The following is an 11,044-nucleotide window of genomic DNA, read 5'->3' as shown; positions in this document are numbered from 1 at the left end:
AAAAAAAAAAAAAACAGGAAATCCATACTAAAGGCAAACAGTTTGTTTTCCTGGGCTTTTTCTTTCTGATCAGAAATTTCCCTTCCAGGATTTTTCTGTTGTCATCAGCCAGCAGGTTTTGCAGGGGGAGGTCACTTACTCCACACAGATCACTCTGTACCATGTGCCCTACCTTAGTGATTGGGGGCAGGGGGAGGGGGCCGAGGTTCCTTCCCCTTCTTGTTATTCTTTCCTGACCCTTCATCCCCACAACAGCAAATAAAACTGTTTCAGGCTCTTGCTACCGAATTCTTTATCTCTCCCTCAGACATTTCCTGTTCAGTGCTGAACAGCAGGCCCTCTGCCCTCACCAGCCCTGACTGCCTCAGATTAAGTGGAGAACTGAAACCTTCCTGCCTCTTGCAAGTTGCAAACAAAGTAAAATTGAACCAGTTACTCAAATTTACTAGAAAGTTCTGGTGCCATCCACCCAGCAAAGGAACTGAGTTCTTCAAAGCAAGGAGTCGATAGGGGGAGCAACCCAAGAGCAGCTTGAAGTCGCCTCCCTGGGACAGTTTGGTTAAGGAAAGCACTAGCCAGGTCACAGCAGGTCCAGGTAGGGGAGTGCTGAGGGCCAGAGGTACAGATCTGAAGTCACTTTTTAAAAATACCACCTTAAAAAGCAGTTTTCCAAAATGCACCTGCAAGGAATAAGTGACATTAAAAAAAAAAAAGCCAAAAGTAACCACACATGGCCACGACACAGGGCCCATCCAGAATGAGAGAGTACCCCAGCAAGGCCCCATCCCATATAGGACCATTCAAATTACTAACTAGTTCCTTCAGAAAATCTGCAAGTGTAGAGCTGGTTACACCACAAACATGCCTGTGAGTACCCTGCTTCCCTGTACCCCACCTCCCTCCACCCCCCTCTCTGCTCAGGTTGGGCGGAGAGCCAGCAGCATGTGCATCACCTAGGGGCGTGTTAAGATTGCTGGATCTGCATCTTTACATCCCTGGGTGATTTGTATGCATTGAAGTCTGAAAAGCATTGGTCCTCCATATAAGCACAAGACATAATTATCTTCTTAAAAGGTACAGCTTGCCCTGTATAGCATTGGCCTTAGATAAAGGTACAGAAAAAATGCCCATGGTTTTTAAACCCCCCAAAAATTGTCACCCTGTCACTGGGAGGTAGTTCTAACTCAGTTGACCTAGCTGCCTCACCAAATAATCTCTGGATGCAAAAGACCAGAAAGAGACAAACTAGACTCAGCCACAGTGAATACACAGGTCCCAAGCAAGCAACTGGGTTCCAGTAGCCTTATCGCCTCAGCCAGTGTTGGGTCAGCCTGTGTGCCTGGCTCTCCTTAGCCCAGGGATGGGAAGTTTCAATGGCGAGTTGGGGCAACTGAAGGCACCATGACCCCTACACTATGGCTAAGAGCTGTAGAGCTGTGACCTTAGGGACACCCTGGGTGAGCAGGTCTCCAGTTTACTATATTCATTGAAGTTCACTTAATGTTTATTAAATGTATCTTATATTGGGTTCTATGGGCTTCTAGTTCGACCAGAGGGAGCCAAATAATGCAGAAACTCAAAAGTGCTAGGGGAGGGTCAAAGCAGCAGGGTTGGGATTCAGCCTGGCATCCAGGTAATTAGCTGGGGTAAGTTAGAGAAAATGTTTGGTCCCACAAGAGAAAACCAAGAAACCAGAGCTGACAACTTAAGTTCATGTTCAGAGGACTAGAGGAAATGAATTTGGAGACTACTTACCAAGGCACCAGGAGATTGGTAAGACGCCAGAGACGGATACTGTGGTGGACAGATAAACCTTTGGACACTGGGCGCTGGTGTTGGGGAGGATTCACCAAGAAGACACCACTCCCAGGCCTGTGCTGGGCACTTAAAGAATGTCTTATATAACCCTGAACAAGCTCTAAATCTAGGTATCCTGCTCCCTGTTTCATACATGAGGAAATGGAGGCGAGACATCACCTGACATGCCCAGCATCATACAGCAAGTGACAAAGGCAAGATCCAAACCCAGGTCCCATTGCAATGGGCCACCCTGCCTCAGCTTGGGTCCAAAAAGAAATGCAAAGAAGGTGGAAGGCCAGACGCAGGCTGGAGTCAGTTGTGCCCCTGGGCCTGCTGCACTGCTAGCCTCTCAGGTGAGAAGGGCCTCATCCTGACCCCACCCAGCAACCACCAGCCCTTTGACACACTGAGAGGAGAAGGGATCTGAAGCCACTAACTCCATAGCATCATGCTGTTAGGTGTGAGTGGCCTCCATGTCTGCTGTGGGGCACACATCTGGGCCTCTAGTCAAACATGGGGTGTTTGGGAATGTACTTCTCTAACAAGTGAACTAAAGGCTTAGGGGGAATAAATAGATCACAGTGAAGTGGCCAATGTTCTTGTCCACCAACATCCCACCCACTGTTTTATTGTACATGCATGATCTTGCACTGTGTGTTATAATTAACACAAATTCTCTTTGCTCGATTGCTCTGCATATTCCTTGTCTCTTGTCCCCTCAGTCACTGTATTGGGTATAAATGTGTTTTTCTCTAATGCTAAGCCAACCATACCTGGGGCAAGCAGGCAGTCATCGAAGGACACATCTCACAATGCAGCCCCAAGAATGATATAGAGATTTTGAACTGTTCAATACTACTCATGCTAAGCCTCCAGATGTCACAGGTAGACTCGTTCACCTCCACCGTCACTTAACTGCTACTCAAGACCACAGGACTCAGCAGGGCAGGACTGGTGTTCACTGCCATCTCCCCAAACACCAACCACAGTGCCTGGCACACAGAATTCTCCAAAATGGCTGGTTATGTCAAATAAACCATCACAAAACAATGACCCCATTGGACAAAATGTTCTCCTTGCAACTCTGAATCTGTTCTTTACTGCAGACCACAGTAACTAGCTTCCCTCACACCTTCAGGTTCTGGTTAGATTCTGGAGGGAGAGACACTGATCAGAAATTGGAAAGCAGGAGAATGGGTCCGGGTGTATGTCCACAGCCCAGGTCCCACCCCAACCAAGAAACCCTGATAGTCTTGGTCTCACCATCCCTTCCTTCTCTGCAATCACTCCAGTTACCCCGTCACACATGCCAGCAGTTCCTGCTTGCCTACTTGATTCCCCCAGTTGACAGCAAACACAGGCAATGGGGAGGGGGGTGTCTATATTCCAAGCATTTCTCAGGAGAGTCCTGAGAAAGCATCAAGAATGGATGGGAGAGGTCAAGAGGATCACATAAGAAAGGGAAGGAAAGGGAAAGGAAAGGACCCAAGGTAGCTTGGCTTCAGCGAAACTGACCTCAGAGCAGCCCACCTGGGCCCCTGCCCACCAGCTAAAGTTGCCCCTGCCAGACTTTGGAGTTCTTGTGAGTCCCCATGAGGGGCCTCGGAACAGGAGCTGATCATAAAAGACAACCAAAAAGAAAACCCAGTGGTCCAAAGCAGAGGATGGATGGCATGTTCTGCCAGAACCTCTCACGATCAATTATTTTTAAAAAAAACTTATTTCTAGAAAAAGGACCCCTTTGAGACACATCGAGAAGTCCCTTATGAACACTACATACTGTTGTACAAGAATCGAAGCCAGATAACCATTTTTTCCTAAGGCAGCTGCTATCTCCCATGAAACCAAATTTCATTTTTATTGACAAAATTTTTTAAAAAAGACGCAAATAGAATAGCCTATGTTCCCTCTCTCTTTTCATGTGTGTATTAGGGAGAGTGACAGCCATTTTCAAGGGAAGCCTAGAGTATGGATAATTTGGGGGGAAAGAGTGCAGTTAAAAGCAGAAAGGCCTGGAAAAGAAAAAATGGTTTTCAGCAGGGGCCTCCGAAAAGGTCAGAAGCTGCTGACCTAGGTGAGGCAGGCGTAGGAGGGAGATTGGAAAAGTTCCTAAGACTGGCAGGCCACCGTGTGTCTAAACAAGCCACTGAGCAGTCCGTGCCTGTGGGAGGGCTCCTAAGACCGCCCATCAGGAGGGTTCTGGAAAAAATCAAATGAGGGCCCAGCACAGAGTTGGCTCTCAGTAAATGGAAACAATTATTACTCCCTCCCCTGAACTGAGTTAGTCCACGTATGTGTGCACATACATGCACACTCACGCATGTGCATGGACACACACATTTTTATGGGATAACACAATGGTGGACAATAAGACCTCTAGAACCAAATGGGGACTCATTTGGATTCTGTTCCTTTCTTGTCCCCATTGCTTGGGCACAACTGCTTGGGCAAATAGAGGCCATGGTTGCAGTCCCGGGAACACAGGTGATGTCCCTGAAGAGGCACAGTGATCCTTTTAACTAGGTGGTTCCCACACTTGAGAGCCAATGTATTATGGACACTGGGTGCCTTGATGTTGCCTTTAACACAAATGACCGCTAGGTGCTAACTTGAGGAACTAAGAACTCAATGGGGGTGATTATGAGGCCCCCGTGGCATCGAGGATTTCTCCTCCATGATGAACAGGTCAGTTACAACCTTGGCTGAGTCAAGCTCCCATGGACACCTGCCCTGCCAAGTGACCTTTCCCCTCAGTGACAGCTGGCTTCTCTCCCTCTATTCTCCTCCCCATGTGGAGGGTCAGCGGGTGACTCTGGGCTCATTGATGCAGGGTTGGCAGATGGCCTGGCTTTATCTGTGTCTCCCACTGAGCCTAGATCCCCTCACTCTGGGGTAGAGCATCCCAGAGAGGGAGGCCTGCTGGCCAACACTGCCCTACAACTGTATCTGAGCAGGGCCTGACACCAAACGGCCACCCTCGTTAGGTCTACATCAGAGCCCAGGCTAAAAATGCTGCCAGTCCCTCACTGCTCACCCTGAGGAACCTGGGGTGGTCTGTGAAGAGCCATGGCCCCACATTGTCACTGGTAAGACCCCGCTACATTGTTCACTGTTGTCCACCGCAGATGAGAAATGCCCTTGTCCAGCCTCAGGACACAATCACAGACAACAGGGTCAAGGTGCCTCACAAGTCCAAGAACAGAACCCCAAATCCAAACAAATTCTTCTGGATGAGATGCTACCTGTCCCTTTTACTGGGCCCATGCCATCCCTGTGGTGGCTCTCTGTAGGCCTAGGTTGTTCTGTATTCTCTCCTCCCCAGCCCACCTCCAGCCCCACCCTTCTGCACTCAGAAGGGTCTTGCTTCACCCACCCCTTACCCCCCACCCCAGGACACTCCATACTCCTGGTCTCTGCAGTGAGGTCACTTTTCTCACTATCCTGCCTTTTTAAAAATTTTTTTAATATTTATTTTTTTAGGTGTAACTGGACACAATATCTTTATTTTATTTATTTATTTTTATGTGGTGCTGAGGATTGAACCCAGGGCCTCACACATGCTAGGCAAGCGCTCTACCGCTGAGCCACAACCCCAGCCCCACTATCCTGCCTTTGTCACAAGCTTTCCAGGCCACCCTTCTCTGTCAACCCAGAGCCTAGGTTACCCCCAAGCTCTCCCTTTCCTGCCTCTTTGCACCTCTGCTTCACATCTGGGATCTCCCATCCCCATGTCCTTCCTCAAAGCTCCCTCTGGACCTTGGCTGCCACCTGTCCTGCTGGCTGGCCCCACTGAGGGCAATCTGTTCCCCAATAGCCACACAGTCCCTTTTCCTTTCCAGGACACCTCAGGATCCTACATTCCCACACACACCCACTGGACATAAGCTGCCACTCTAAGCGCACCCAACATCCCGTGGTTTCAGTTGAACAGAAAGTCCTTTGGCCACCGGGTTTGGGAAGTCCCTACAATTCCCCATCAATTTGGGGGATGGGTGTTTTCCACAGCCATCTGGTCAGTTAGACATTTGGGGCCACAGTTTTGGGGAGACATTACTTTGCCCTGAAGGGTTTGCAGAGTCCCGTTCCAGAGCGGTCTGGCCTCACCAAGCCATCCAAAAAGGTATGTCAACTCAGCCACCCTGGAAGAGACAACATATCTTTTGTCCCCCATAGTAAACAATGTGATCCTTAAAAAGTCCCTACGATAGCTTTAAATCAAAGAACTGAAAACAAGACAGAGGAAGAGAAAGAGGAGAAATACCCATTTAGTCCATAAATTTTTCCTAATTAAAATAGTTCATCTCTAAATTCCCATTAGCACAAGACCTAGACCTGGAGAGAGAACTCTTATTGTTGTCAAGAGAAGTCTTCAGAGACCAGTTACTATCAGAATCAAACAATCTGCTGGAAAACTAAAGAGGTTATTATTTTTGTTGTTGTGCTGTGCTGGAGGCTGAACCCAGGGCCTTGCTCATGCTGGTCAATGCTCTATCACTGAACAACATCTCTAGTCCCTAATGAGGTGTTTGATGAGCATCTGTCAAGTGTGGTCCTAGTTACATCAGAATCACCCAAGGTCCTTTTAGAAAAGAGAATTCTAGAATTTTTGAGGATGGTATCTAGGGATTTTTATGTGCAACAAATCCCCCAGGTGACTTTTCTACATTTCAAATTTGAGAGTCACATCCATAGAGGTGTCAAGCTATCATAACCAAATATACTGAAGGCAATCAAAGGTTTTGATCCCAGCAAGGGCTTCTCAAACTGCAACACACATAGGAACTTGTTAAAAATGCAGGTGCCCGGGCCTAGGAATGTAGTTCAAGTGGTAGAGCACTTGCCCAGCATGCACGAGGCCCTGGGTTCCATCCCCAGCACCACAAAATAAAAATAAAATACAGATGCCCAGTCAGAAGGCCTCGGATGATGGGACTCAAGATTCTAGATAGCCAGAATTGCCAGTCCAGAAATCACATTTTAATATATTTAGTAGCAAGGGGCTAAGAGGGCATGATTCTTCTGCATTATCTGCTATGACAATGTGTGTGAGTGCATGCATGTGCGTGCACATAACATCTACACTCTCTTTTCCCTACCAACTGGAGGACACAGAAAATGGAAGAGCCACAAGATGGAAGAACCCTTGGCCTTTGATTTACCATGTGGAAAGAAACAGTCTAAAGAGGGACAGCCAGTCAGGAACTCTCTCTTTGAATCGTTATGCCAGTGAGAAATAAATTGTGTTAGGTCCTTGTAATTTGGGGGGTTGCTACAATATGAACTATAGAATCCCTACTAGAAAAGCCTTGAAGACATTCAGAGGAAGCATGGGGCTGTTGCAAATGTAGGTCCAAAACTTCAAAGAGGCTGCACTGGCAACAAGGATGTGTGAAATATCTGTGCAGAGTGGTGGCTAAAGTGATGGGTATGCATGACACTGCCCCAGGAGGAGAAGATGCCGGACCAAGCCTTGAGGGATGATAACTTCTTATAATGGGAAGAAGAGAATAAGTCTGCAAAGAGGAGAAAGGGTGGTGAGGAAGGTAGGGGGCAGATGGGAGAGCTGACACAGGACTGCTTCTTTGGAACAAGAATTGAATGAATGCCCCTGAGAGGCCTGAAAGTCTCAATTGCATTTAAAGATAGGAACATCACTGAGGACCTTCATGAGCACAATTTTAGAAAGTGTCTGGAATCAGACTGAAGAGCTCAGGACAACTTTGCCACTTTGTTGTCTTTATTAATTTTTGTTATTTTTTGTTTTGCTTTCGGGGGACCATTCTCCTAAGCACATGGTGTGATTATTTACAGCAGAAATTTCCCCAGAGGCCCATAACTCTTCACTGGAAAGCACCAATAGTTTGTACTCGAAGATGCCAACTTTGAATCCCTCTGCAGTTTCCACCAACCCTGGAATATTTGCATCCTGATCACTACTTACTCCTGAATCTCCATAATAAAAGACTCACCTCAATCCAAATTCCTAATTCCCCAAAGATGAGCTTGTCTTCCTCACTCCAAAGCATGCCAAGCCCTGTTGTTCTCCTCTACTGCCACAGTAAATTCAGTTTTGTCTCCTCGATGTGTTGGCACTATTTGGAGAGCTGACTTAGGACAAAGTGGATGAAGAAACAAGTTTTGTTTTTGCTTTAAGCTGGTACAGAGGAGAATATTTAAATAACCAAAAGAGAGACATCCTCAAGTTCTTGAGAAGAAAAGTCAGAATAAAAATGAGACCAAGGAGCCAGGCGTGGTGTTGCACACCTGTAATCCCAGTGATTCAGGGGGCTGAAGCAGGAGGATTCCAAATTTGAGGCCAACCTCAGCAACTTAGCAAGGCCCTAAGCAACTTAATGAGACCATATCTCAAAAATTTTTAAAACAGGACTGGGGATGTGGCTCAGGGGTTAGGCGCCCCTGGGTTCAATCCCCAGTTACTGCCCCCTGCCAAATGTGCCCAGGCAGAGGGGTTAATGTCAAGTTGAAGGGAGGTACTCCTCAATTGCCGAAAGGAGGAATGAGAAGTATAGATGTGGGCAGGCATGCATGATAAACAGTGGGAAGGAGAGAGTGTTCTCCCTGACTACTTCTTTAAATGGGGACAGAGGGCAAAAGGGCCAGGGGGCTTGGAGAGAGTGAACAGTACTTGGAATCATGCTGGAAATGGGGAAAGTGAACCAACCTGAATAGCTCTCGTTTCCCTAAGCACCAGAACTACAGGAGACTGATGATCATGACTGTCTAGAAACACAGTGCACCCTGTGACTTCTCAAATGAACGAATGTGTGTGAGTCCGTTTTTTACCCCTGAGACCAAAATATCGGACAAGAAAAACTTAGAAGAGGAAAAGTCTATTTTGGCTCATGGTTTCAGAGGTTTAATCCATGACTGGCTGGGTCCATTGCCCTCAAGGTGAGGCAGAACGTCATGGTGGAAGAGTACTGTCACCTCAGGGTAGCTGAGGCAGGAGGATCCCAAATTCAAAGCCAGTCTCAGCAACTTAGTGAGACCCTGTCTCAAAATAAAATATAAAAATATTTTTAAGGGGGAACTGTGTATGGGCTCAGTGGTTAAGCACCTCTGGGGCTCATTCGCTGGTATCAAGAAAAAAATTTTTTTTTCTCTACTAATTATCTCAACAAAACTAAGAGGAGATTAAAGTACTTTTCCCACTTTAAAGATGAGAGAATTGGGTCTGAGGTTGTGACTCAGTGGTAGAGCACTTGCCTAGCATGTGTGAAGCACTAGGTTTGATCTTCAGCACCACATAAAAATAATTAAACAAAATAAAGGTATTGTGTCCATCTACAACTAAAAAAAAATTTTTTTTTAAAAAGATGAGAGAACTGGGTGGGTTGTTCACCTCCAGCCCATAACTGGGGCTCAGACTGCTTCAGACCTCAACAGAGGCAGCCATGGACTCTAAGCAATTGGAAAAGACCACGCAGGATGAGGAGAGAGAAAATTCTTGAGAAAGAAGAATCAGCTTTGCCACAAAATAGAATGAATACCATGCCTTAGCACAGGTGGAATTCATCACTTGGGGCCCCACACAGGGATGGGGGAGTTGGTTAAGGGTAGCCCAAGTTTCCCAAGAGAAGCCTGATCAATGACAGTCCTTCCCTGGCTGCCACTTCCCCTTCTTGGAAGCCAAGAGTCTCTGAGTCTATTGAAATCGCCTCCCCGTGGCATGACTATCTTTGTCCACTGGGCCCCAACAGATGACCCCCATTAGTCAAAGGGCCAGAGCAGTGATATATTCTCAAAGAATTTAAAGGGAAAAAATCTTCTTCCTTCTGTTTTATATCTGATCCCACTGTTCATGCCCACCCCACCCCGCCCCCAGGCTCCCCTGGAAAACACTCAGGTTAAATGTGGAACAACACTGTCATCCCAGGCCTTAAAAAACAAGTCCCTGAAGCAGTGTGTGTGTCTTTATGTGTAAGATACATGGAGGGGATGCAGAGGGTAGAAACAGTGATAATTCTGCATGTGCCTCATCTTCTCGTTGGCCTCACCAATTCAAGCAAACAGGATATTTACAGACCTCAGGCTTCTCCAGGTGTTTCTGGTACCATGGGACTGGTTGGATTCCCAGTTACCTCAAGCCAGAGCCTCTGCTATTGAAGAAATAATTTCATTTTCAGCTTTGGACATTAAACTGGATCAGGTACCTCAAGGCTACTTCAGGAACATGGGCTATGTGCCCTAGGGGCTGGTAAGACAAATATGAGGTAACCATCTGTTGTAGTTTAGATATGAGATATTCCTCAAAAGCTCATGTGCAAGACAATGCAAGGAAGTTTAGAGGTGAAATGGTTGGGTTATGAGAGTTTTAACCTGATCAATGCATTAATACGCTAACAGGGATTAACTGGGTAGTAACTATAGGTAGGTAGGGTGTATCTGGAGGAGGTGAGTCATGGGGGGGCATGCATTTGGGGTTTATGTTTTGTTCTTGGTGAAGGTTTCTTTCTGCTTCGTGGTGGCCATGTCCTGAGCCACTTTTCTGTACCTCTCTCTTCCACCATGATGTTCTGCCACACCCTGGGCCCAGAGCAATGGAGTCAGCCATCTATGGACTAATACCTCTGAAACCAGGAGCCCTCAAGTAAACTTTTCCTCCTCTAAAATTGTTCTTGTCAGATATTTTGGTCACAGTGTGAAAAAGACCGACTAAAACACCACCTAACCCACCATGCTTCTCCATCATCTGACTGGAGGGTAAAGGTACTTTGTGAGAAGAAGTCAAACTAAAAAGGTAGATAAGGAAAATGGAAAGTGGGTGTCTCACCCTCTTCAGGAGCTTGGTTAGGAAGAACGATTTCTTTTGTTTGAGATTTGATGTGGAAGAGGGATATACTTGTATCCCAAGGCCAACAGCATACATCCCAACTCTTATAGAGCATCAAAGAAAATAGGATGCGATATTAAAGAAAGTACAACACCCATATCCTCTGTGGGCTTCTTTTCAGATGTCTAAAAACAAAATGTTTGGTAAGAATTGAGGGCTAAGAGACACATAGGGATACAAATGTATGGCTCCACTGATATGGGGTATCCAGAACAGGCGAGTTCATAGACACAGAAAGTAGAATGGTGGTTACTATTATTTAGTGAGTATGGAGCTCTACTTGCGATGATGAAAATGTTCCTGAAATTAATGGTGGTGACAGTTGTACAACATTATGAATATATTTATAATGCCACCAAATTTTACATTTTAAAATGGACAATAAGATAA

General features: G+C 46.3%; 1 long non-coding RNA gene across 1 annotated transcript in view; it reads right to left on the bottom strand.

Annotated features, from left to right (window-relative positions):
- Nucleotides 1-11,044, bottom strand: part of LOC125617755 — a 57,613-nt gene that overhangs the window by 41,515 nt on the left and 5,054 nt on the right. The gene's annotated exons all lie outside the window — the stretch shown is intronic.

The sequence above is a fragment of the Marmota marmota genome, unplaced genomic scaffold (genome assembly GCF_001458135.2).
Source record: "Marmota marmota marmota unplaced genomic scaffold, marMar, whole genome shotgun sequence".
Taxonomy (NCBI): Eukaryota; Metazoa; Chordata; class Mammalia; order Rodentia; family Sciuridae; genus Marmota; species Marmota marmota.
Note: the sequence above shows the minus strand (reverse complement) of the source record. Positions and strands in the feature narration are given on the sequence as shown.